The 24,485-nt window shown below is 43.3% G+C and overlaps 2 long non-coding RNA genes and 1 other non-coding gene across 5 annotated transcripts; all 3 read right to left on the bottom strand.

The window, feature by feature from the left end:
* Positions 1–819: 819 nt before the first annotated feature.
* LOC106030322 (uncharacterized) lies at positions 820–13,884 on the bottom strand. 2 transcript variants are annotated; one of them, XR_010829116.1, is made up of 4 exons: positions 7,762–13,884; positions 7,411–7,585; positions 6,506–6,615; positions 820–5,298 (listed from the first exon to the last, which is right to left on the bottom strand). It is a non-coding gene; the product is annotated as an uncharacterized lncRNA (long non-coding RNA). The 2 variants fall into 2 exon arrangements; XR_007162549.2 differs by having other exon boundaries at positions 7,411–13,880.
* On the bottom strand, positions 11,927–12,000 carry TRNAN-GUU (transfer RNA asparagine (anticodon GUU)). Its single transcript has one exon. It is a non-coding gene; the product is annotated as a tRNA-Asn (tRNA).
* A 186-nt stretch (positions 13,885–14,070) lies between the features above and the next one.
* On the bottom strand, positions 14,071–23,857 carry LOC136790026 (uncharacterized). Of its 2 annotated transcripts, none has more exons than XR_010829117.1 (4): positions 23,107–23,857; positions 17,737–17,866; positions 16,796–16,916; positions 14,071–16,573 (listed from the first exon to the last, which is right to left on the bottom strand). It is a non-coding gene; the product is annotated as an uncharacterized lncRNA (long non-coding RNA). The 2 variants fall into 2 exon arrangements; XR_010829118.1 differs by having other exon boundaries at positions 16,796–16,901.
* Between the last annotated feature and the right edge of the window lie 628 nt (positions 23,858–24,485).

Here is a 24,485-nt window from a genome sequence, read left to right as displayed (position 1 = left end):
GCATCTACGTTTCCGTTCTGTGACTGCCCAGAGCCGCTGCCACCCCGTGATGGCCGCCGAACAACGTGAGGCCTGCTGCACGCCTCAGCCTTGACTTCGCTCCAGCGTGCATGTCGCTACCAGGAACCGGCGGAAACAAATTTGGCATGAATAATCTTACATGGAGCCTTTCTTAAAGCACCTGAAAGCTCTCAGAAGCATTGCAGACAGCAGAGGTGTGCTCGGGAGCTACAGCTCACCTCTGAACCACGAATCACTGTTCATGAATGCCATGAGCTCAGGTCCAGGGGTCTGCACTTGAGGCCTCGCGTCCTCAATACCGATTCCCGACCGTCTTTTATTGCTATCTGCTGGAGGTCACGTCTTTGCTCTGCTACAGACAGTGCCTCAAGGAGATAAAGAAGGATGCTAAAACTCATTTTAACCATTTTAATTCATGTTTAATGAGTAAGAATCCCACTGTTCTTCAAATGCAGCTTTAGTCTCCAAGTATCTCTTCTATACTATTTTGGATTCTATTTTTGATCAATAAAATCAATTATTTCATTTTTAAAAACAGTTTTCCTGGGTGCATACAGTATAAGGTTCCTGTTAATTTACACTATTATTCAGTTGCATCGTTTCCAAAATATTAACAATTCCTATTAAGCAGAGACATGTAAGAGTCAACTTACTGAAAAAAATTTAAATACTCTATTTTAAAATTGAGCAATTTACCTTCATTTAAATCTAATTTGCCAGGAAAACATGACAAAAGGTGATTTTCTGCAAAACCTCCTTAGGAATCATTCTAGTTCTTTCAGGTGCATTTTTAATATTAATATTAAATATTAAGGTATTATGGCCTAATTCAAATTGAACCTAGCACATGCTTGCAAAAATTAACACCAAGACTTTTTATTAAGACCATCAACATTAATTTTAAAAAAATATATAATATTTTTTTAAATTTAAGAGATAAATTGAAAGCAAAAGAAATCCAAACTCTAGAAGGCATACAAAACCATATTTGTTTGTGAACATGCTATTTCTAACAAGAAAGGGTAATATAAAGGGAAACATAATTCTGTAATTTAATGTTTTAATGTTGAGGTTATCTTTTAGCAAACATTCCGGTACTTTAGACCAAAACAGCATCTGGGGAAAATAAATAAATACATACATACATAATAAAAAAGTCATTAGATTATGTTCAAATTATTAATTAATAAATTTTCAGATAAATACAGATATTTGCTATATTATTTTTAGGCACTCTGATACCAAAATTAAGAGTAAAATCTAGCTAAAATGACTGCTTGTGTTATTCCTCTTCAGTATGTTTAACTACCTCATTTCTGGCACTGTCATGTAGCTAGACATCCAGGAGCTAAGAAATGCACTTATAATTTATTGCCTATAATTAATTACACTCACAATCTTTTACAAGGAAAAAATTGTACCTATAAAATACAGACCTTTTAAAAAGGAACAGTGCATTACTTCAAAACGATATGCTTCTCCGAACAGTTTCCCTAGCTCACTTTCGCTAAAAAGTTTCTTGTTCAAACAGAGGAATCCCCGGCTGGGCCTGTCCCAGCTCTCTCGAGATGCCTGATTTTGAACTTGCTGAGAGAGCCGCCTTCTGCAGCGTAAGGTTAGCAGCTCCAGGGCCTTGCTGCGGGTCCTGGGGCATCCGTGGTGCTGGCTGGTTTGGGGTAGGTAAAGGAAAGGTTAAAAAAAAACAACAGAAAAAAAACCACCTTTTTTTACAGTAGTGATTTGTTGGAGTGATATGTTGATTTTGTGGCCTATTTCATATTTTAATGATAAATACTGATGATATTAATAGAAGGATTTTATATAAAATACTAAACTGTAAAAAAAGCAGTCATCCATCCGAATCAGGGGCATTTTACAGGTTAGGAGAGCTGAGTTTGTGCTGCCACTGCATGGTCGTGGGGGTACAAATGGCAGCAGCTGAGGTATGGCGAGGCCTTGGTTGCGCGTACTTGTGCAATGGGAAACAGCACAGCAGTTAGTATCAAACCCACTTCTTCAAAAGAGTGAAATTGCAGGTTTTCTCCACTGATTGGGACACTAGAAATCCCTCAAAGTAGCAAATGTGTTTCCAAAGGCTTTTTTATTATTATTACTTAAGGTTTTTATTTAATTTAAAACGCGATTCCTAGCTTCCCTGGCGCAAAAACCCGGGCATGTCAAGCCACACACTGTCTCGTTGAGTCTGTAAACAGACAGAATGAAACAATAGCATGGCTAAGTGAGAACTTTCTCCATTCATCTTAATGGACTGTTAATTATGACCACTTAAATGCCCACAGTGTTAACCATTTCACCGCTGACCGGATTTCACCAAAAAGTGCCGTTTCTGTATACATCTTGCTTTATTTAAAGGTAGGTAGATGTAAAACCCCCAGTCGACATGCATCCACATGGACCAAACGATTAATAACGTTGTGAACATGGATCGTACAGCCAGCTGAAAAGCCTGATGATCATCTTCTGAAGTTTATTCTTTCCGAGGATCTGAGCAAACAGATGATTCAGTGTCAACAACACGGTGTTACTGCTTGAGAGATTTAGAGACTCAAATAGGCCAGTGTGGATTTTGTGGTACCTTTTCAAACAGCAGAAAGGCCAGTAAAATGCGAATGACTGGCCAACATTGCCCAGCCTAAGTGATGCAGCGATACACGTCAGGATATAACACGGCTAGTCAACATTTTCCTACACTGAAATTCCTACAAAGCTGTACGACGAATGAAACAAAATTTATTTTAAGATCTCAGATAATCTTGCAGAAGAATTTACCATAGGTTTTAATTATACCTGCCTTCAAGCAGATGCTATTAATGGAATTAACAAATTCAGTTAGAAACAGAATCACTTTTTTCTGGACATAAATACTGTAGAATAAATTTGCTTTGGGCAAAAACTAAGAATAAAAATCAGTGATTTTAAAGAGTGCAGTCCTGACAAGAAATACAGTTTTAATATCAGATGTACTACTCAAAGAGTAATTTCCACATGTATTTGGAGGAAATTAATTTTGTATTATGAATCTAACCTCTTCAAAAGTTCTAGGGCTTCTCCCTTGGGCAAGTGGATCTGGTGAAATATACGCAGCCTTAGGTTTCAGGCAGTCTCTCTGGTTCCCTGCATTCCCGCTGGCTTCAAGGGCTCACTGAGGAAACCCTGGCAGCCAGACGGGACTGGATCCATTTCTTCTGTCCACACCACAGGCTTTTCTGTGGTTCCTTCAGTCAGATCCTACAGTCATTTCATGCTTGCACAAACCCCAAATCGTGGACAAGCACATATATTATCAGCATAATGCTTCCCCACAGTTTCGTTCTTAACACCTGCGCTACAGCAGCCACCTGAGAGGTGTGCTGTACACAAGCTAGCGCAGTGAAAGGCAGGTGTCCCCAGCATTTAAAATGCACAGCCCCACGTTCCCTACTTTGTTAAGCTCTGCTGGTTATAACCACGCAGCAACTGCACTGCCAATGGCTACCACCACAACGTGGATACTCAGTTTTGCCGTGTAACCCTTGTTTCCAGAGTCCATAAAACAGCCATCGCGCTGCTCTGTAATGGTTAGAAAACAACAACAGACCTGCCAAGGAAAGCAGCTCTGAACGCAGAAACCATTTTCAAAACCCTGAGAAACCAACAACTATTTGCGCTCAGGCATGCGGTCAGTTTTCCCACTTAAGCACTCTAAGACACCAGCATTTTTTTAAAATAATAAGTAGTTTTAAATGAGCAGTCAGGCCCATGTGGTCAGTATGTACTGTCAGCAAGAACAACAGTATGTGGGCCGGTGCACTGGGTCTACCACCACTCTCGAGACCCCCCTGATAGTTACCATAGAGATAGCAGGAGCCACAAAGAGCTTCGATCACATTACTGACTGGGAGGGGGTCAATTTGTATGCGCCAGCCCTGCTGGGATTGAAAGAATGCAGAGGAGGACAGGAAAGATAATAGAGAGAAAAATAAGTGAAGAGAGAATACAAGAAATGGGAAAAATGGAAGAGAGAAAGGAAAAAGGGGAGAGTGGCACAAAGGGAGTCAGGGATCTCGGAAGCAAAAGCCAGCGGAGAGACTAAGGAGAAATGAAGAGAGCAGGAGAGAGAAGGAGTGAGAAAATCCATCTCGCGAGGCAGCTCTCGTGTCACTGCCAGGCAGGAAACACTGCTCCAGGAGAGCTCATTCACAGGCGCTGCGAGCGGGCAGGAGCAGCAGGGATGCCTGCATCACCTGACCAGGCTCAAAAACTGTTCAAAACGCACCGAAAGGCAGCGAAGAAAGGAGACGGGATCACAGAGAGGAGAGGTGGTTTCGTTTTGAGATCCTGACGGGCTAGCACATGGCTGTGCGGTGGGCAGCAGGGACGTGGCACTGATGGAGCGACCGCCACAAAAGCTTCATTCTTCTTTGGACTCAGCAGCCCGCTGCACGGAGGGCTCGGGGCTTGGCAGGTTTTGCCTCTGAGAGCTGTGGGTCCCTGGAGCTGGAGGGGCTGGAGGTCTTGTCTTCAGCAACCGCGCTGCATCCCTGGGAAGCCACGCCAGCCGCCGCTTCCCCTGCTGCTGTGTGCTCACCTCCACCTGCACACACCTTGGAAGATACTCCGTTCCAAATGAATATGACACCTAGGTTCACGCTGCAAAAAGGCTGAGGAGAGCAATTTGAGTTATTGTCTAAATCAGCAGAGTATCCAAAGCACCAAACCCCAGAAATCACCTGCTATCATTTCGCAAGCCATTGTTCCTCTGTGGATGAGTAAGTGGCACAGCCCAAACCTGCTCATCTTTCAAAAGGAAGCCTAACAAAGTCAGAGAGAGAGAAGGAATAGGATTTAACATATTACCAATAATATTTAAAGAAAGAAAACGTATTCGGTGGCATGTTCATCAGTCCTACAGCTCCCCAAAAGGTAAGGATAACAAAGAATGTCCCGCTCCGCTGATCTCATCGATGCTGCAGCAGCTCACCTTCCAGATGTTCCCAGGACACACACGGCTTTATAATCGATCTTGCGGTTTCAGCACGTCTGCAGCTCTCCTCCTCGCACTAAGAGAAATGCCCCAAAGGGCTGGCAGAGCAGCACACTGCTCTTGCACACGGTAGCCTAATGGCTGAGTGACAAAATAATTTTTCCTCGAGAGGACGATGATGTGCTGAGTTTTTCTATAATACGCCTTTTTTCCTGGAGGAAGTATCACAGCAGCGCTCACCTTCAGGACCACTCCATTCAGCCCCTGAGACTAAGACAACCTCCCCTGACTGCCTGAAAGCGAAACAGATATAAATATGGTCAGGGAGAAGCTGCGTGGATTTCACAGGGCAACATAATCCACAACTGCCAATAGCAGCCACTAGCCTGACTGCACTATCACGTGCTTGGCACGCTACATAAACAAAGCTAGAAGTGACTGCAAAGGGCTTTTAAAAATGAATTAATATTGGTTTTGTATCGCTCCACTTTTCAAGCAGTTAAAGCAACCATAAATTGGGTTCGTCCCTCACGTATTACCACCAAAGTCGAGTTACCAGAGATGAACAGAACTGACTCCGAGTTAGAGGCACACAGATGTCTGAGTAACATTACTGAGGGGAAAGCCTCTAGAAATGCTGTAAAGAAGCTTTTCCATATATAACGATGTCACCACTTCAAATGCACCATGATTTTCACTACAAAACCCCTCCAACGCAACACAAACTAAACTGAAAACATTTCCAGTTCAGAGGAATATATCTTTACATAGAACTGCCCGTATGAAGTTGTAAAGTGCCTTTGTAGGAGAACCCAAAGCGCTCTAAGCACAATTCAAGCTCCTAAAAACGCCCCGCGCATTAGAAATACTCTTTTATTTTCCCTTGCAATTTCTAGCACAGCATCCTGTTTAAAAGAGACGGTGTCGACCCAGCCACAGCCAGACTCAGAGATCTCAGATCCTGTCCCAGGCCTCACGTCCCTGCTTCCCAGCACCACGCGTGTCCTGGGTCCTCCGCTAGGCCAGCCCCGGGGCTTCCGCCCAGCCCCAACAGCTCCATCTAAGACTGCTGAAGTCATTACGAATTTTATGAACATCCACTGGCCAGATGAGTCTCCATTTCCAGATCCCTGACAGTTTTTTCCACTACAAGAAAACTTTCCAAAAGCTGGCTAATAGGCCCCAAATGGTTCTTTCAGCACTAATGTGAACTGGAAACTAAAAAACTGTCCAGCGGGTAATTTGTACAAGTCTCTTAAATCTTGAAAATGCGGCTATTCATTTTCTAATAATAAATCTCTACTGAAGCTAATCTTATCTTCTTTCCACAATAAAATCCTTTCCAGCCAGCATATCTGTGATTTTAAAGTGCGTGACAGTGGTAAAAAGAAAGTGCTGGATCTTATGACTAAAAGAGAAGGAAAAATTTAGGCTAGGCATACAGAAGAGCCTTGTTTTTGAAGCTACGACCAAAATTATATAACGGAACAAGTTACAAACCGGGAGTGAAGCGCTCATAGTAGAGAAGTCAAGGACAGTCACTGCTGCTTGCGCGTCCGCCAGGCTGGCTGCCGTGGGGGAGCTCCACCTTCTGCTCCTGGAGCCTCACGCTGCCCCAAAGAAAACGAAAGAGGAAAAGCACTCCGAGTTTTCTTCATTTTCACTCGGACCTGGTCAAAAACAGGTCTCGTTTCTAAAGGCTGAAGCCAAATGAATAAAACATCTTCGCAAATATTTGTCTGAACTCGGGGCTTTGCACGTCATTAATTACCAGTTTTATCTCTCATTTATATTCGGAGTACCTAAGGCCGCCAGCCCTGGGAGGCCCAACAGTACCAAGCACGGTGTGTTTAATGGCACAGACCTTTTTCGTATCACTTTCACTCCGCTGACAGTGAGCAAATTACGGGGAGTATCTGCCAAGATAATTCATGGGTTTCAGGATACTTTTTTTCATCCAAGAAAAAGCAATGTCAGATAAACCACATCCCCAAATAAAACTGAAGCTCTGAGTTTTGACTAGCAGCTACCTGTAGCTGCCTATTCTCAGTCAAGAGGTAGAACAAGAAATATTTAGAGGAGTAATCTGAAGGACACGCACGTCTGAGAAACCCAGGAATGTTTGCAAGTAATCTGTGAAAAGGAGACCAAGACTGATCTCTGCAGTTTTTCTGCCATTTTACTGCATCACTTTACAATCACTTTCTAAACAATACATCTGATTTAACTATGCTAATTTTAAATTTTTTTTTACAAACAGTGCTCAGCTTGTTATATCAATTATTCCTTGCCGATACATGCACTACTCTAATAAGCGTTTAACAGCTGTTTGCAGAGCCTGGTGTGGAACCAGAAAACAGAACGATCAGAATACCCTGCCCATTCAGAATAAAATGCAAACTCACCAACCCCTTTGGCCTCGGGTATTTGGAAGTTGCCAGAATTCCCTTGCCCCTCTGGAATGTGTGGATGGAAGTAGTCCTGCAGCTTTCTCTGCCTGTTCACCCACGCCCGTGAAGGGGCAATCTAGCTCTCAGGGTTTGTCACCAAAGCTTATGATGAAGATCAGGGAATATAATACTGAACAGAGGAAAATATCTGAGTTTGTCTCATGTAACAACATTTCAGGTATATGAGGGGAAATGAACTTTATGAATAAAGGCTTTATTATTTACAGGAGATAATACTACAGTGTTGTTTCTCTTCAAGCAAAATGTATCATTTGAGTCATCATTAAAAAAAAAAATTTAACTTACTTGTTTTGATCAAATTTCTTTGTCCTTTACATCTGATGAACAAAACAAAGAGGTCTATCTCTGCAGTCCTTTCTTTGCACCCTGTTTCCTCTCTGGCATCCTACACACCTTTCCCACATAAACTGGGGGTTCTTGACATTTAAATGCAGTTCCTTAAGCTTCCAACTAATTTGATATACCTTTTCTCTCTGGGCCATACAGCAGTCCCCAAATTCCCAGTATTATTCAATCTAGTTGAGATTTTCCTGTTTTGTAGATAACACTAACAATTTGAGCTAGCAGAATGCAGTTTTCATTTGTAGCATACGACGTCCTTTAGGAAGTCAGCAGCTGCTTTTCTAGGCTATTGTTTCTAGTCTCTGCAATATTTTTGTACAAATACAAGTTTGCAATTTTTGCCTCTGATGGGGCTTGTCATTTGAATTTTAGTAATTTTGCTTACTGCTTCTCAAAACCACTGTTCTTTTGAGGTTCCTACATATTCCAATTGTGAAAAAAAAAAGACTGGTAAGCTGTGTGACTTCATGCCTTTTGATCCAAACAGTCTCAAGAAATGCTATATAAACATCAGGATGCCTATGAAACAGATGCTAGATATATTTTAAGGCATCAGTCCACAGGGGAAAATATGGCACAGAGAAATTAGAGCAAAAATGTTCAGATACAGAAGTTAAATCTGGATTAATGTACTGAAAATATCAGGAACCGTGTATCAGAACTCCAAAACTGCCTTAAAAATTTAGAAACTTTAACAAGAACAATACTGGTCTTAACAGTAACCTTACCCTTAACACCTAGGGTAAGAAGTTTTGCCTAAATTGACATTAAGCAAATCAGCAAGTCAATAAAATCAAGCAGTTTTGCCCTGCAGTCCTATTCTTTAATCTTTAGACAATGCTCTCCAGCCACCTCTGCGTTATTTTTATTAGCTGTCTTTGGCTTTTTAACCGAGCTGTTTCTGCTGAGCTTATCTGCAGAAAGAGTAGGTCCAAAGTAAGCAAACAGCAAAAAGAACGTAAATAAATAAATAAGCCCTCAGAAGGAGTCTTTCAAAGCCTTGCATCTGAACCGCTGCCTTATTGTCTCTGCTTTCACCACACCCCTCTGTCAGTCGGCTGCTACACTTTTTGCCTTTAAATATTTATTTTTTTTTAAATTTGGAAAGGCCTAACCAGCATTAAGGGACTTAAAATTCTTAGGGAGGAAAATAATAATAATAATAATAATAATAATAAAGCAATTTCGTAGTTTTATGGAAACAAAAGCATCTGAATCAGCATGTTGTATTTGTTTTCGCCATCAGTTTTGGAAGGAAAAAAAAAGGACAGCTGTTAATCCATTTTAGTTAAAGTGGAAAAAATCCTGGGGACTTTCTAAGCCTAATTTCAGCCTAGAGTGGTTTTTATGGCCAAACAATGAATCCTTAGAATAATTTGTTCATATCACGAATACGCAACAAACTCTCAGCCCAGGGCCTGATGCAATTTCCAGGGTGATCAGAGGGAACACCTCCTCTGACTTCAGTGACAGTAACGACGTACTGTACGATAAAAAAAAAGGATTAAAAAAAAAAATCAGGATAAAAAAAAATCTTTGCAAAAGTATTCTCGGTGAATCCAGACCAATTGTTTGTTTATGTCGAATGAGCGCTGAAAGCGATTTTACAGCTTTACATGTGACTTATATTGATGCCCACAAATCAATATAAATCGTGGGTAAAGAAAGCACCATCGCTTAGAGAGGCACTAAATTTGCAGCCCGCAGTGCTCATACCGCGATTATTTATGACCACTGCACGCAGAGGACAGGCTGTGGCGTTCCCTCCAGTTTCATTGCTCCGTGCCAGCGGAACGCTGCGAGAGGGACGGTGTGAGAAATGGAAGGCTACAGCGACGTTAACCGCGCTGCTTCCCTCCAACATCCATTTTGTTCCAAAGAAACACTTGCCAGAGATTAAAATATTCAAGATGGCTGGTTTGTGCACCCTTTCTGGGAGCTCCACAGTTTTTCTGGTCGCAAATATTCCAGAGCCCCGTCTTTTTTCCTTAACCCCGGCGATATTTTACTCCGCACCTCGCCCGCCCTCCGAGTCGTTGCGGGCTGGGGGGGGTTCAAAGGGCCGTCCCCAGGAGCTGCCCGCTTTCCAGCCGGGGCGCCCACACCGCCCTCGGGACGCCGGCTGGCTTGGGGGGCTCTCCCCGGCGGCTCGGCTCGGCACGGCACGGCACGGCTCGGCACGGCTCGGCTCGGAACAGCACAGCACAGCACGGCTCGGCACGGCGTAGCACGGCTCGGCGCTGCTCGGCATTGCATAGCACGGCTCGGCGCGGCTGGGCACGGCTCGGCACGGCTCAGCACGGCTCAGCACGGCTCGGCACGCCGGCCCCGCACGGGACAGCCCCGGCAGCGACCCCCCAGGACCACCTGAGCTCCGGCGCAGGGCCCCCGGCTCCCTGCGGGGCCGCCACTGAGCAGCTGCGGGGCGGGGCGGGGGGAGCGGGGGGGGGCACGGCTCGGCTCGGCACGGGTGCGGGTGCCCTGCTTGCGGAGGGGCCGCAGGAGGAGTTCCTGCGGGTACCAAGGAGGCTCGGCCAGGAGCAGGGGGTCGTGCGCCTTTACACAGCCGGTGCGAGCCGCCTTCGCGGCTGGTAACCGAAAGCTCCGGCGACCTCTCGTTTTTGTTTTTTTTTTTTTTTAGTATTTTTTTGACTTCGCGCGAAGCCCCGATTCCGTGCCTTCTCCCCCAAAAGCACCGCGTTTCCCGTTTCCCGCAGCCCTGACCGCGGGCAGATGGGACGAGGCGCTGCTGCCCTACGTGCCCCCGAGCCCGGCTGCGGTGTCTTTGGGCTCCTGAAGCCGCTTCCCACCGGCACCGTCAATTTCTGTGCCGCCGGTCGCAGGAGGCTCGTAATGCCCGCACGCCGGGCAGGCGGTTAAAATTTCCATCCGCTGTCCCCTCACCGGGCTTGAGCCCTTCAAGCAACGTTGCCCCTCAAATCTTGCTGCGAACAACGCGGGGATGTCGAGGAGGGAGAGTGCCCGAACGGCTCTGGTGAAAATAAACCCCCCCGAGCTGCGGGAGGTGCTGCGGGGCTAAGCGGTGCCGCCCAGGAGCAGGGGGTCCCGCAGCCGGCGACCCCAGCGCGCTGCTCGGTGCCGCAGGGAGCGGGAAGGAGCCGGGCGATGGAAGAAGTCCGGCAGCACACCGCGGCACGCACACCGCATCGACGATTTAGGGTTTCTTACTTTAAAAAGATTCTCCGGTGTTCCTAAATAAATGTGTTTTCCCCGGTAACTTGGCTAGCGAGGGCCGTATCTTGTCATCGATGGTAAATCAATGGCACGGGCTGACCTTTAAGGGGGCTGCATCCTTTATTTAAAACAGGCGAGCTGAAAAAGAAAGAGCCGTGAAATACAACTTCGCTGGGGCGGGAGGGATTTTTAACACGAATTCGGTTTTCTCCGAACTGTAAATAGCAGGCTTGGCTGGAAGGCGGCCGTATTTCACCCGGCTGAAATGCTCATTTGAATCCGCTGACGGGCTCGGCGACGGCGAAGGTGCCAACTTCTAATTGATACGTTTAGGCGAAGCCCGGCGCGTAATTGCTTTTAGCGTTCATTTATGCAAAGCGGCTTCGGGCGGGCAGGGCGAGCGCGGGGAGGCAGCGCTGCTGTGCCAGCACCAGCCGGGCCTGCCAGCGCCGCCGGCCCCGGGGCACCGGGCGGAACGGCTCGGCTCGGCTCGGCTCGGCACCGCTCGGCTGCCTGCCGCGAGGTTTCTCCCCACCGGTTTTATCGCTGCTGCTTTCGGCCTCCACGACGCGGAAAACAAACCCACCGCCGCTCGGGCACCGGGCGATGCAGAGGTTGTCTCGCCCCGTGCCCCCATCCCCGGTTATCCCACGGCACCAGCTCGGGGTAGGGCACCGGCGGCGCCCGGGCACCGCGCCGCCCCCGCCCGGGGCTGGGCTCGGGGGCTGCCTGCGGGCAGAGCCGCTGCCGGGGCAGGCGCCGCGCTCCCCGGCGGGGGGGCCCCCCTGCTCAGCAGCCCCCGGCGGCTGCCCGCCCGCCAGCGCCAATCTCACATCCTGCCGCCCCGGCGCGCTCACACGCACACACGCACAAAACGGCGGCCGGGGAAGGGGGCTCGCCAAAAGAGCGGCGCCGTCCCTGGGTGGGCTCGAACCACCAACCTTTCGGTTAACAGCCGAACGCGCTAACCGATTGCGCCACAGAGACTCCCACGGTCTGCGGCTCTCGCGGAGCGGGTGATGGGCATCGCCTGCCTGCCTCCCGAGACCCTACTGCCGCGCGTGGGGTCCCGCACGGCTTGGCAGGGCTGGGGACACGGGGAAGGGACCGATTCCCTTACCCCGGGCATCTGAAGGGCTCATCCCCGATACTGCTGTTCACAGAAACGGTCTCTCTGTGGGAATTTCCAAATCGGTGCTAAAATAGTTTCTTCGTGGCTCTTGTTAATTCATCCACTGCACGTGCAAGTCAAAATGTAATTCCCAAACATCACTGCAAAATTGCCCTATTAATATATTTAAAGGCAATCTTAAGTGATTGCAGAGAACTATTGTTTAAAAAAGCAGCGTCTTCCTGCACCTACATAGCTAAATTATATTTACCTCTCTAGGTGACTGCAAACAGTGCAGACAATATTCCCGTTACTATTTTATCAAAATCCACTTCCCGCATTACCTTATAATAAAACCGCACCTGTGGCTTTGTCACATACAAAAACCTTTCACATTCAAACCTGAGCAAATGTTCTTCCCTTATTCTTTCACGGACCGCCCGAATCTCTTTGAACTCCTACAATATTCACTGCTTCATTTTCTCCTCGTGGCTCTCTGAAGCTCTACACGACGGCATTTCTGCCCTCTGAAAGCCTCTGGAGTCGGGCAGGTGCGTGGTGCACACCATGCAAGGATGGGTGCTAACTCCTTCCCAAGCAGACACCCACTGCACATACAGTTTCTGCCCACTCGAGACCAAGAAGTCCCGGCTTAGTCCCCAAACCAAAGTCTCTTCACCACAGCTCTCCTACTTTGTACACCACCTTTGGTCTTCGACACCGTAAGACATCACTTCTCAGCCCACTGAGTAACTTCCAGCTGACTGCTTACTGTCCACACCTCAGCCTTTCCACTTCTTTCGATACTTTGAAAAGAGCTACATCAAGATATTAGCACAGAACTGCTCTCGTGTATATTGATGCCACCTTACCAACCAACATCTTTTGAAACCCAGTGGACAAAGACAAGGTATAAAATATTCTGTACAAAATATAGTATATTCTGTTTTATCTGTGCATGGATGGTCCTATGAAGTACACCAAGCTGCTTTTATGTACAAGCAAAGGGATATTCACTGGAAACAAAGGCCTGACCCACAGACCAGTGCTGATGAACATTTCAGCACAGGTTTGGGGCCCAGAAACGTTTTACTCTATACATGAGTACTCCCATAGTCATCATGCATATCAGCTTGGCTATTTGCAAAATCTGTCTAGAGGCCAGAGCTAAAAAGGCAGTTGGATGTGCTGATACTGAGCACAAGCTCTAGCTTTCAGGTGTCTGAGGGGAACACAGGAACAGGCGTTAGACATCTGAGGCTGCCCATTCAGCCCGCAGGGACGGGATGAGTGCAGCAGCTCAGGCTACAGGGCCACCTGGCACCTTTCTTGTCAGCATTCTCCCCCAGTGAATCTTGGAGGCTTTCATTTTAAATTTTACAAGGTAAAAATAAAAAGAACATAGCCAATGTTATCCGTTTGGTTGAAAGCTGCAGATCAGCAAAAAAGATCTCGACATGGATGACATTCAATGACTGCTAAAGCTCTAACCAGTGAGGCATCATGCCAGAGAGCAACGTTACTCATCTCTGTAAATGGAAATAATTGGATGTCGACACTTTAGAGAAGGTTTCTGACTGTATCTTCAGATGAAAGGAAGATGCCAACTACTGTTTAAGTTGTTCAAAAACCAGAAAGGGATGCTGCGTCAGATGAACTTTCCTCCCTATCAGTTTTATCGTTCATTTCTAGACAGATCTCTTTCTTGATAAGCTGTTTCTTATGGATCGTATTTGCAGCTGCTTATTTTTTTTCCCACTATGTAATATATAGAATTTAAATATTATTGTTGGATTCACTGATTATGGATTATATTTTATTACGTAGTTCTATAAAAACATAAATGTACTACATATAAATATATGAAAATATTATACAATGTTATTAAATATAAAAACAATAAAACTATAGATTTATATATTTTATAACATTATTTTATGGTTATTTTGGGATCCATGAACTTACAAGTTCATTGCTGTGACATCCATGACCTTCTTCAGGTATAAGCTTTGGTTCCTGAGTGTCTGAGAAAGCTAATACAGGATATAAAGAAAGAAAGTAGGCTTTCTTTAAGTGTTATAAACATACAATATACTCACCCTCTGTCCAGGAAAATAACCCAGAAGAGTTCCTAAAAAATCAATTCAGTATGATATATCAGAAATAAAAGAATCTTCCCACTTCTATCACAGAATAGCTCATAACTACTGTTTCTACGATTTCTCACAGGAAAGCACAGTTTACCCCCAACAAACCCACGTGCCTACATTATTTATTACTCTATGCGTCATTTTTGTAAAGTGTTTGTCAGCTCTCTAAAACTCATCTAAAACTACTAAAATTCCTAGTCACTAGAAGTTTCAGAGCAGCACTCAGTTTCTGCCCAAATGTATTTCTAATTGCTTATTTTGTAACTGCAGTCTGTAAACGTACTGCTTGCCACCAAAAGGTTTTCTACGTCTTCTCTGAAACCTATAATTTTAGTCCTCACCAGAACTAGCACGTTAAACAGATAACTAACATAATTCAATGTTGCTATTAAAATTATTAAAAGCAAAGAATTACATTTGCATGACAAAAGTTTATTTTCTTATGCAGCTGCAAGCATCAAGCCATGAAAAATATTATTCCTGAAGGATTCAAAAGAAGCAGATACAGATAGCTTCTCTTAACCAGCTCAAAGGCTTGTGTTCTTTTTATTCTTCAAATAAAATGCAGTTAGAGGTGTTTTTCATCAGTCACTTGTTTACAGATTCACTGCTTTTTGTTTTGCTTTGTTTTGTTTTCAGATGCAGGGTGATTTGTCTCATTTTATAAGATTTTATTAACTTACTATTGCTAAACACTTTTATTCTTTGGCCTGTTAGTAAAAGCAGAAGCATTACAACTGAAAGGACATCTCTGCATATAGGAACAACTTAATTTATAAGCAAGGAACAGGACTGAACAATAGTATTTTACTGACCTCTCCAGTTCACTTAGCTCTGGCTTCTCTTATTATACAAGCCACACAAGAGAAGGCTGTGACTAGATGAGAAAATCCAGAAATCTTGGGCTGTAGCTAACTGCAGAGTTAGTTAACCTAAAAGTCAGCTGTTCCCCCAACCTCCATCGCCATGTTCACCAAAAGGGAACAGCACAGACCACCAGGTTCTGGATCATGTAGAGTTGCCGTCATGCTTAGGAGAGACTGAACGTTGTTTCAGTGCAGCTTGTGACAAGATTGCAGAGCAGCTTGTCGTTATTATCAGTAATTTGGAATACAGTCTGCAGCTGTGGCAAAAAAGCCCAAAACCAAATAGAAAGGGATACAATCAGAAGCGATCTGCAGATTTCACCTGACACACTTTAAGGGGAGTTTTGCATTGCAATTCCCTCCAATCTATCTGCTCTGAGTGACTACTGAAAAGAACACGATCATTACGGCAGTCAGTTTAACAGCTTCCACCAAAAAATACAAAACCCTTAATATTAAGATAGCGCTTTAAGAAAAGTGAAAAGAAATTTTTACTGGCATAAGAAGTGAGCACAACACTAAGGAGTGTAATAACGATGCTTCTCACGCAGCACTTATTTCTCTCAAGCACTTCTTTTCATCGTGGTAAGAAAAGGAGAAACTTCCAGTCCTTGCAGGTTTTCAGAACTGTGCCTAGTAAGAACACTGAAGTGTTCTTAAAATAATAATGAATATCAAGAAAATATGAATGAGTCTCATGCAATAATTGAACTTTAATGTTGTGTCTATGGAAGACAGAGGGAAGAGCAGAAATTGTCAGTCTGTGTTCTCAGGAGCAACCTATTTTTATATTTTCTCAAGTCCCAGACTCAGATTTAAGTTCCAAACACAGGCCTCAGCTCAGAAGAGCAACTGTATTCAGAGCAACATTAAAGCATATGTTGACTTCAAGTACAACCCGATTACTATCATGTTATCAAATATTTTCTTAAATGGGTTAAATTTAAGAAAAAATTTTAGAGCAGACTTAAAACTGCGGTTTGTTTAAAAAAAATCAGAAAAGCACAGATATTGTATCCTCGCAATGCTTAGGAAAACGCATCCCCCTGAAATATTCTCACCAGAAGACAGCTAACTCAGCTCCAGAAGTTACTCTGTGAGTAAAGCTAATCAGCTTTACATCTGTCCCAACGCCATATTTCAGTCAGAAGACTGATGTTTGGAAGGAGGGAAGAAAAGGCAGTGAGAAAGGAAAACCCAAGTAAGCCTTGTGGATCCGCTCCAGATATTTCCAAACAGGAATCCGGCATGTTCTGTCCGACAGCAATCTTAAGAAACCTGTTCTGACGGGTTGGATAGGAAACACCATTTCTGGAGGCCTTTTCTTCATTGGACTGTTTCAAAGAGATCAAGCATCAAATTCAGGTATTAGTGCTCTTTTCCGGATGCTTCTACAGGCTCAAAACGTTCTCGCATTGCCTTCCAGAAGAGATCTGCATGGAAGATGACACGTGGGGTCCACAGCTTCACGCACTGTACTTCAGTTCCTCCAATTACATTATTACCAGCTATCAAAAGGTTAGCAAAGGTTTCTAATCCTAGAACTCCACAGCCAAATTAGAGGAGGTGGAAGGCGATGATATCCCACCATGAAAACAAACTTCAGTCCCTATGGTTCCGGTGTGCTACAGCACAGCTCTAACCCTCTCACATACCTCGAGCGCAAGGCAGCTGCTCCCGTCATCGCTCCCTGGCTGCCCCTTGCAACGCAAGCAGCACCCTCCAGTACCACAGGACCCCAAACATTTTGGTGGCCTCAACCTGCAACAAAAAACTCTTTCCTGGAATTATAATAGGAATGGCATACAAGAGACTTATTTTGTTTCTTGTAAGGATTATGTAAGAGATATTCATAATATTCTTGGTAATATACAACAGAGAAACTAAAGGATACATCTTTTTCTCCCTCTGATTATAATCAGTCCTCTTTCTTCGTATGGTCTTGGACATGGACAGGCACTACAGTAATGGGGACTAGATCAAAAACTAAAAGTAAAACTAAAACTAGATCTCACTCCCCTGCAATTCAGTGGGAGCGAGAAAAATTGAGGATGTTTACATTTGCCTAGGTTAAAATAAGGGGCAATGAGTATCTCCACAGTTCTGTGAAACTTTATCATCACTTAGCATGGACAGGAATCTGTGTGGGCATTGGAATATTTATAGAGAGAACCATTAAAAAATGGAAAAGAACCTTTAAGCCCCCAAATTATATGCATCTACCCTAAGTCTTGAAAAGTATAAGGTAGAGAGAGAGAATGGTATGGAGAGTAAAAGATGGAAAAGGAGAGAGAGAAGGAGAGAGGGATTAGAGAAGAAATAAGAGAACAAAGAGGAGAGGAGGGAAACAAAAGGATAGGAAATCAGAAAAGTGAAAGGAAACCTGAATTAGCTCGTTTTTCAGATGGGCCATATTCCTGCTGCTTTCCGAGATTTTACAGTGGAAAGGAACCGACGTATTTTTGCAGTTTCAACAGCTTGTGGTGAGATTGAAGGCAAAAGGAGAAAGCAGAGGGAACTGACCTCTCTCCAGTTGCTCCTGTCCTAATGGATGGTATAATCTCCGCTACAGCAAAGGAGCAGAGAAGGCACTTACTGAGTTACTCACAGCTCCTTGTCCCCTCCTCCTCCTCTTGGCTCCCAGCTTCTCAGATCTTTCTATTAAACTTTTAATAGTGGGGACCCCCTCACTCAGGGCAGCACTGCAGTCATTCATTAGTGTCCACCTAGGGAACAAATAACTCTTTAGCTGCACTGTAGGTGTCCAGCTTGCTTTGTGCCTGGAGGGGGATTTGTAATCGAAACAGGGAAGTGCAGGAGCAAAGAGAAAAAATGGGCAATAATAACCCGTGAACTCGCCTTTCATTCAGGTAACACACAAGACACATGTTAATGATTTCAGCTTAAGTACCAGGCAGCGAACTAACTGTACACTAACCAGGCAGAAACCACCTGCATGTGCCAACGTCGCTAAGCAGGGACTTCTTGGAGAAGGGACAGCAAGAAGTGACTCGCTGAATTTGCAGGGAATTTCTTTGTTGAGTACGTCACTGGTATTCACTTGTAAAGTCCCCTTTTAGATTTCACCCAAATGGATCAACAAGGTAAGATTTTTGTCAGGTCTGTGTCTTAGCTCTTTTTGCACAGAGTTTTTCTATAACTGAACTAGGAGAATCCATGAATATTGAGGCAGAACGTGCTGAGGTTTTAGCAGGTTACGTAGGACTGTTCCAGACCTCATGGCCTAGATTATCAGGGGCATTAAGATAAATTTTAAATACGAATTAATTCAAACATAAATAGGAAATTAATTTTATTTGCTGTCCGAATCTATGTGTGTGCAAACCAGTCAATCGTTACCTAAACGCTCTTCTTCCTTTCCTTGTCTCTCTCAGTTTTTTGGTGACTACTGGCCCCAGCAGGGTGAGGCAGCCATTTGCCCATCTCGCCAGTACCCTCAGATGAACACATCAGCTTGCAGCATACAATAGCTAAGAGACAGCCAGAGAAATACAGGAGAAAAAAGCTCTCTTTAACGGAGAAGAGAGGGCCGCGAATACCTTCGAGGACAATGTTTCTTTTTTCATCCCTAAATATTTGCAATCAATACAGCTTCAGTATTTTGCAGGCTAATCAATAATGCAGTGACAGTGAAAGAGATGTGAGGGTCTTCTTAGCGGCTGCAAACTGGCAATGATGCTTTGATGGCTCCTACCGAGGATTTATCATTTCTTGGATAATCTCCTGCAGAACACGATGGGGCCTGAGAGTTTAATACATAATATGGCTACAGGAAGAAAACCGGACAGATGATTGCACTTTATCATAATTCCCTATAGCATCATGTGCCAAGGAAATCACACATAAAACAAAAGAATGATATGCACCTAAAAGCACAAATATAATGTACAAAACCAGTCGCTCAGGCATTTAACAAAGCTAAGCCAGTACTTAAAAAGTAGGACAGCCCCAAGGGTGTTACGAGGAGCCACAATCTTGTCTTCTGGTTGTTCTTCCCAAAAGGGACTTCAGAGAATTAAAGAGGGATTTTATTAACAATTATTATTGTTATAATTGTATTATATTATATTGTATTGTAAAGTATTTCAGAGTATATTTTATATACTATATTGTAAAGTATTTCAGAGACACACAAGCTAAATCTTTCCACAGACATGCTATTCACTAACTCCATGAGAACCATTTGTTTGAAAAAAATGGTAACTTGCCCCTAAATAATCATATACAATAGTTAAAAAGCAGGAATGGAAGAGGTCACACCTCTGAACTTTAATACATTTTGGTCAAAATCCAGCCCTCAGCACCTGGCTCGAGCACCCACAACATTTAACCTGGAAGTGCCATCCCTGTGGGAAGGGCTCATCCCTTCAGACATCTCTGCTGCTGCACGGGACACTGCAGCTCTCATGCAGCACAATACTCCCAGGAAAAAAAATAAAGGCTATGCACGACAGCATACTCTGACAATACCAAAGTCTTCCTCCTGGAGGCTGTTATGTAGGGCCCTAAGCAGTCAAACAACATGTGAAAACTCATCTCTTCACCTGCCCAGGAACCCTCCGGGCCTGAAAGGGCTAAAATTATTCCTCACCCCTTCTCTTTTCTCACTTGTCTTTCATTACATGAAAGCCTCTTCAGATTTCCTGAGGTTCGTGTCATAATCATTTACTACCTCCAAGTAGTTGTTATATATATATGAAATTCTACTTTAAGAAAAAAAAAAAATCTGTATTAATAGAAACAGCAACACATCCCAAATGCTACTGCAGACTCCTGATCATCCTGCATTACAACATGTCCCAACTATGTATTTTCAAAGGAACATGATCCAGCATTTTCAGTTTTTCATACAGCCTGGCAGTAATTGCGGTATCATTAACTTTTTTCCTCTTCAACCCCCCAACCCACCCCCCCTCATGCTACATTTAATACACTGTACATCTGCTCAATTTCCACAAGGAACTACCTAAGTGTAAATACAAAATATGAAAAACACTTGATCATACATAGCATTTTTTTTTAAGTCTTACAGACCTTCCTACTCTTGCTGTTACCACCTTAACTAGGTTTTTCAGTACCCTGCTAACACTCAGAGCTTTCTAACAATTGCTTTCCTTATCTATTCATGCAATTGACATTTGCAGATTCTCAGAGATTTAATCTTTTCCTTGCTTGCAATTTATCCATAGAACACTAGAAAATAAACAGGTGCACATGAGTCTATCACTGCACCTGGAATTATTTTTTTTTTTTAATTGGAATAATCAACAGAACTGTACTGTTAAAATCGGTTGTTTCTTGATTAAATTGTCAAGCAACTTTGAAATAGCTCATTTTCTGAAAATCTGTTGTGTTTTTAACATACAATTTTTTAAGCTTGTTAAAATATTATGCCAAAAAAAATGAGCTAAAGAATATTAAAATTAATGATGAAATTAACAACAAAAATTATGCCTATGGTCTTTTACAGATCACAGAATCCAGTTCAATAACACACATGCAGATTTATAATAAAACTAGTCTCACAAGACTACAGAACCCTTTAAAAGCAGCGTTTCTGCCATCTTCTATCATATGCCTATTGGCTTTTGCAGCTTGGTAGGTAGAGATCATTTGTATTTCATGCAGCCAGTAGTCATTAAAGACACCTCCCCCAATATTTCTCTTAAATTGCATAAATTGGAAAATTGTTCATTTCCTCTTCCTCCAGCTCTGTTTTCATGTATGATGAATTTAGGGACATTTTGCAGAAAATGGGCAAGAGATTATCCTACATAAAGATATGCCTGCTGAAAACAATCCAATGAATTAAAAATAACCACGGACTGCAACTGACCTTTCCTATAAGCCAATATATCCCTATAGTTTTGACATGCCTTAGTAATTATTAGCATTTGTCTCAATGAAAACAACTGCAGAGTACAATATTTAGCATTTGTTTTGTATTATTTACAATTTCAGTGTTCTGTTTACAGAGGTTTATGATCCCAGCCTGGAAATCCTACTCAGATGAATAATTCAATCTTATGTAAGTATTCTGAATGAGAGCCACAGGACTGAGTCTTTCTAAACACAAGATAAACGGGTGGACAAACCATATAGATCAGTTTAGGTATTGGATGCATCCTTACTGGAGACAGCATGTCTGCTATCTGTAAAGGGTTTATACGCAGATGAGTACCATAACGCTGAATCCAAAGTCCTGACAAGATCCGAGAGCTCTGCAGTACTTCTGACAGAAGCATATTACAATTAGACTTACACTGCATGTTCCAATTCCTGCCCAAAGACAAAAAGGTTCATCATCTGCAGCACCACTATGTGCATAAACACATTTTGCAATATTATGCTGCAAATGTTAATTCTAGTTAATACTCAGATCACAGACTAGAATGTATTAAATTTGGGTTTAGCTCTATCAGAAGGGGCATACGTATCCATCCTCAGTCCAGTTTTAAAATAAAATTATTGTGGTAATGTACAGCCCAGACACTTTTATTTATAAAACATGCTTTGTTAATTTTGATATTAAATAAGTGGAGAATTACAACTGTGAAAAATACTTCTGTGGCTAGCAACTTGTTTAGTTTTGAAAATTAAATTCTGTACATATGTATCAAAATCCTATTCATAAGGATTTGTAAATAACAACATATGAAATAAATATAAAGTGTTATATAAAAACATGTTTGAAATTATATGCATACATCTCTCAGAGCAGATACAACTACTGCCAACATCTTCCACACTGGTACATTTTATTTCCAGTTCAAATGCATAAAGGTTTGCATACAGGGTTTGGAAACACGAATTTTCTGACATTTTAAGGATGTGGCCCTATGAACACTCAAGTAACTTTCCCCAGAGGTATATATAGTCCAAATCAGCCCCAAAGCTTCCCATCTTAGTAAAGCTGCTTACAACTCCGCAGAGTGAAGCCCTGAGTACAGACACAGATACACACAGTTAAATGAGGTCTGGTTACCGATTTCACAATGTGGCATTCTGTACCAGACAAAGCAACAAAGGAAAGATGACTTCTTCTCCTGTGTGAGCTGTAAATACTAGCCATCATACCATTTAATAGGTTTATTTTATTAGTAGTACATATTTAAAGTCTTCAATGCAAGTTTCTTTTGAATGATGAAAGGCTGGTAAATTCTTAAAAGATAATAATCAGCGGTGCAGCCGTTCTTTGATGGTCTGTAATTACCCAACTGTCCCTTACTGGAATGACAGCAGCAAACTACCATTCACTGTTAGTTTGTTTTTATTTATAACTTGTACTTTAGGTAAAAATGCATTAATTGCAAGCAAAACAAATTGCTTATTTGAAACACTTCCCATAGAGACTTACTTTTTAATGCATTAGTCTAGCTGACATATACATGACATTTTACATGGAGGTTAAACTGATGTAAATAAATGTAATTATTTGAAAGCAAACAGGATCCAATCTTATTTATTTCTGTATGGGTTTATCTTACATTTTCCACCAGTGTGTATCATGAACAAACAGTGAACGCCACGAATTCCAGGCAGCTACAGATTTTAAAACTTCCCACCGACTTGAAATTTGATGATAAAGCACTGTACTCTTATTTTTATATGATTTGCCTGAGGTAACATCTTGCGTAATCATTCTTAAAATAATTACCCGCAAAACTGCTTAAGCAGGAGGAATGGCAAAAGGTTTGAATTTCACAGACTTTGGCTCCAGCAACACAAAGCTACAGATGAAGGCTGGGGCTCACAGGAGAGCTGCTGGCCCCGACATGGCGGCAGCGCCGTGCTGACCGGGCCCCTCTCCTTCCTCCCTGGGCACTGTGTGGTGCCTCCTGCCCCACCACCACCCACCATCCACCTCAAACCCACCTCCTTCCTCAGGATCAGCTTCTCTTCCCCCCCCTCTGCCCGTTTTCTCCCACTTCTTCCCTCAAAGTACCTCCACCGCCTGAGCCGCCACCTCAGCCTTCACATTGGTGCCTCACAGCCGCCATGTTGTGTGCGGCTGCGCCTCGACGACCTCCTGGCCCTTGGCCCTCCAGGAGAGGCAATGGCGGGCAGCCCCTTCTCCCCTACCTCCTCTGCACCGGCCCCTTGGGGCGACCAGCAGCCTCTTGTGGCAGCCCCCCTGCCATCATGGTCCTGAGCAAGTAGGAGGGCCTCAAGAGGCCACCGAGGGGAAATGGCGGTGGCTGCCAGGAGCCTCTGAGGGGCGCGGAGCGGTCCAGTTTGTGCTGCTGCTGCAGCACTGAAACCACCGGTTAGTGACGTGAAATTAGGTATCATATGTGCATATATGTGCTTATATATACCCCACAGGTGTGAAATACCATTTCCGTGTATCTTTCTTACTGAAAGATATCGATTTATGTGTAAAGCAAAACCTGGCCATTGCCAAGTAGCTCAAAATTAAGTTATCTTGACCTAAGACCAGGGCAACTTCAAAAGCAATGATTAACTAAAAGGACACGCCAAAATTAATAGCTGTGATCCTTCAACTGTTAATAAAGGATTTAAATTTTTTGAATGTTATTTTTAAAGTTTTCTTATGTTCTTCTCATATTCTGTGCTGCATTCATTTCAATACTGCACAACAGCGCTTTTGAGACAAAGAAGAGGAAACAAATGGCTGTACACCAGAAATGACAAGAAGGAGCTGCCGAACCTCTGTGCTGCAGTGGACAACCTGATCCTGCCTCCTGCCAAAGACAAAAAGGGTTTTGCCACTGGTGTCACTGACAGCAGGATCAAGCTGCCCATGGCAGCAAGGTCTTGCAAACCAGGTAGGTGGTATGGTACAAGGTGTAGGACACACTGATCTGACTGCAGTCAGCAGAGAAAAAACAAACAAACAAACAAACAAACAGTTTGATGCACCAAACCATTTCAGCTGCTATTTTCATATTTTGCTATCACACAGGTCTTCCAGAAATTATTGAAAATAATATGTACATCTGAAATACAAAATGTCAGTTTTACATCCTGCCGGTTCTTGTAAGGAACAAAAGATCATAAAGTCCAATCAGTAATATTAATATTAACACACAGCTAAACAGTTAACCTTCTATGTGCTGAATAGTATCCTTGATGGTCGCTGTTTCAAACAAGGTAGGAGAATTACAAATTTCCCTAATCAAACCCAAATAGGGACATAGTTGATTTACATCGCCATCAGGGACACATTGACTGTTCTTCCTACTTTTGTATAAACGTGGAGGCATAAGCATGACTCTGTGTTATTCTTGCTCCGTTGGAGATGTTACTCAGAGGGTAGGGGTACTAGGCTCCCAGAGGCATATAATCCATTAACCCAACCAG

This window comes from Anser cygnoides, chromosome 2 (assembly GCF_040182565.1).
Source record: "Anser cygnoides isolate HZ-2024a breed goose chromosome 2, Taihu_goose_T2T_genome, whole genome shotgun sequence".
Taxonomy (NCBI): Eukaryota; Metazoa; Chordata; class Aves; order Anseriformes; family Anatidae; genus Anser; species Anser cygnoides.
The sequence above is the reverse complement of the archived record's forward strand: the minus strand, read 5'-3'. Positions and strand labels throughout refer to the sequence as shown.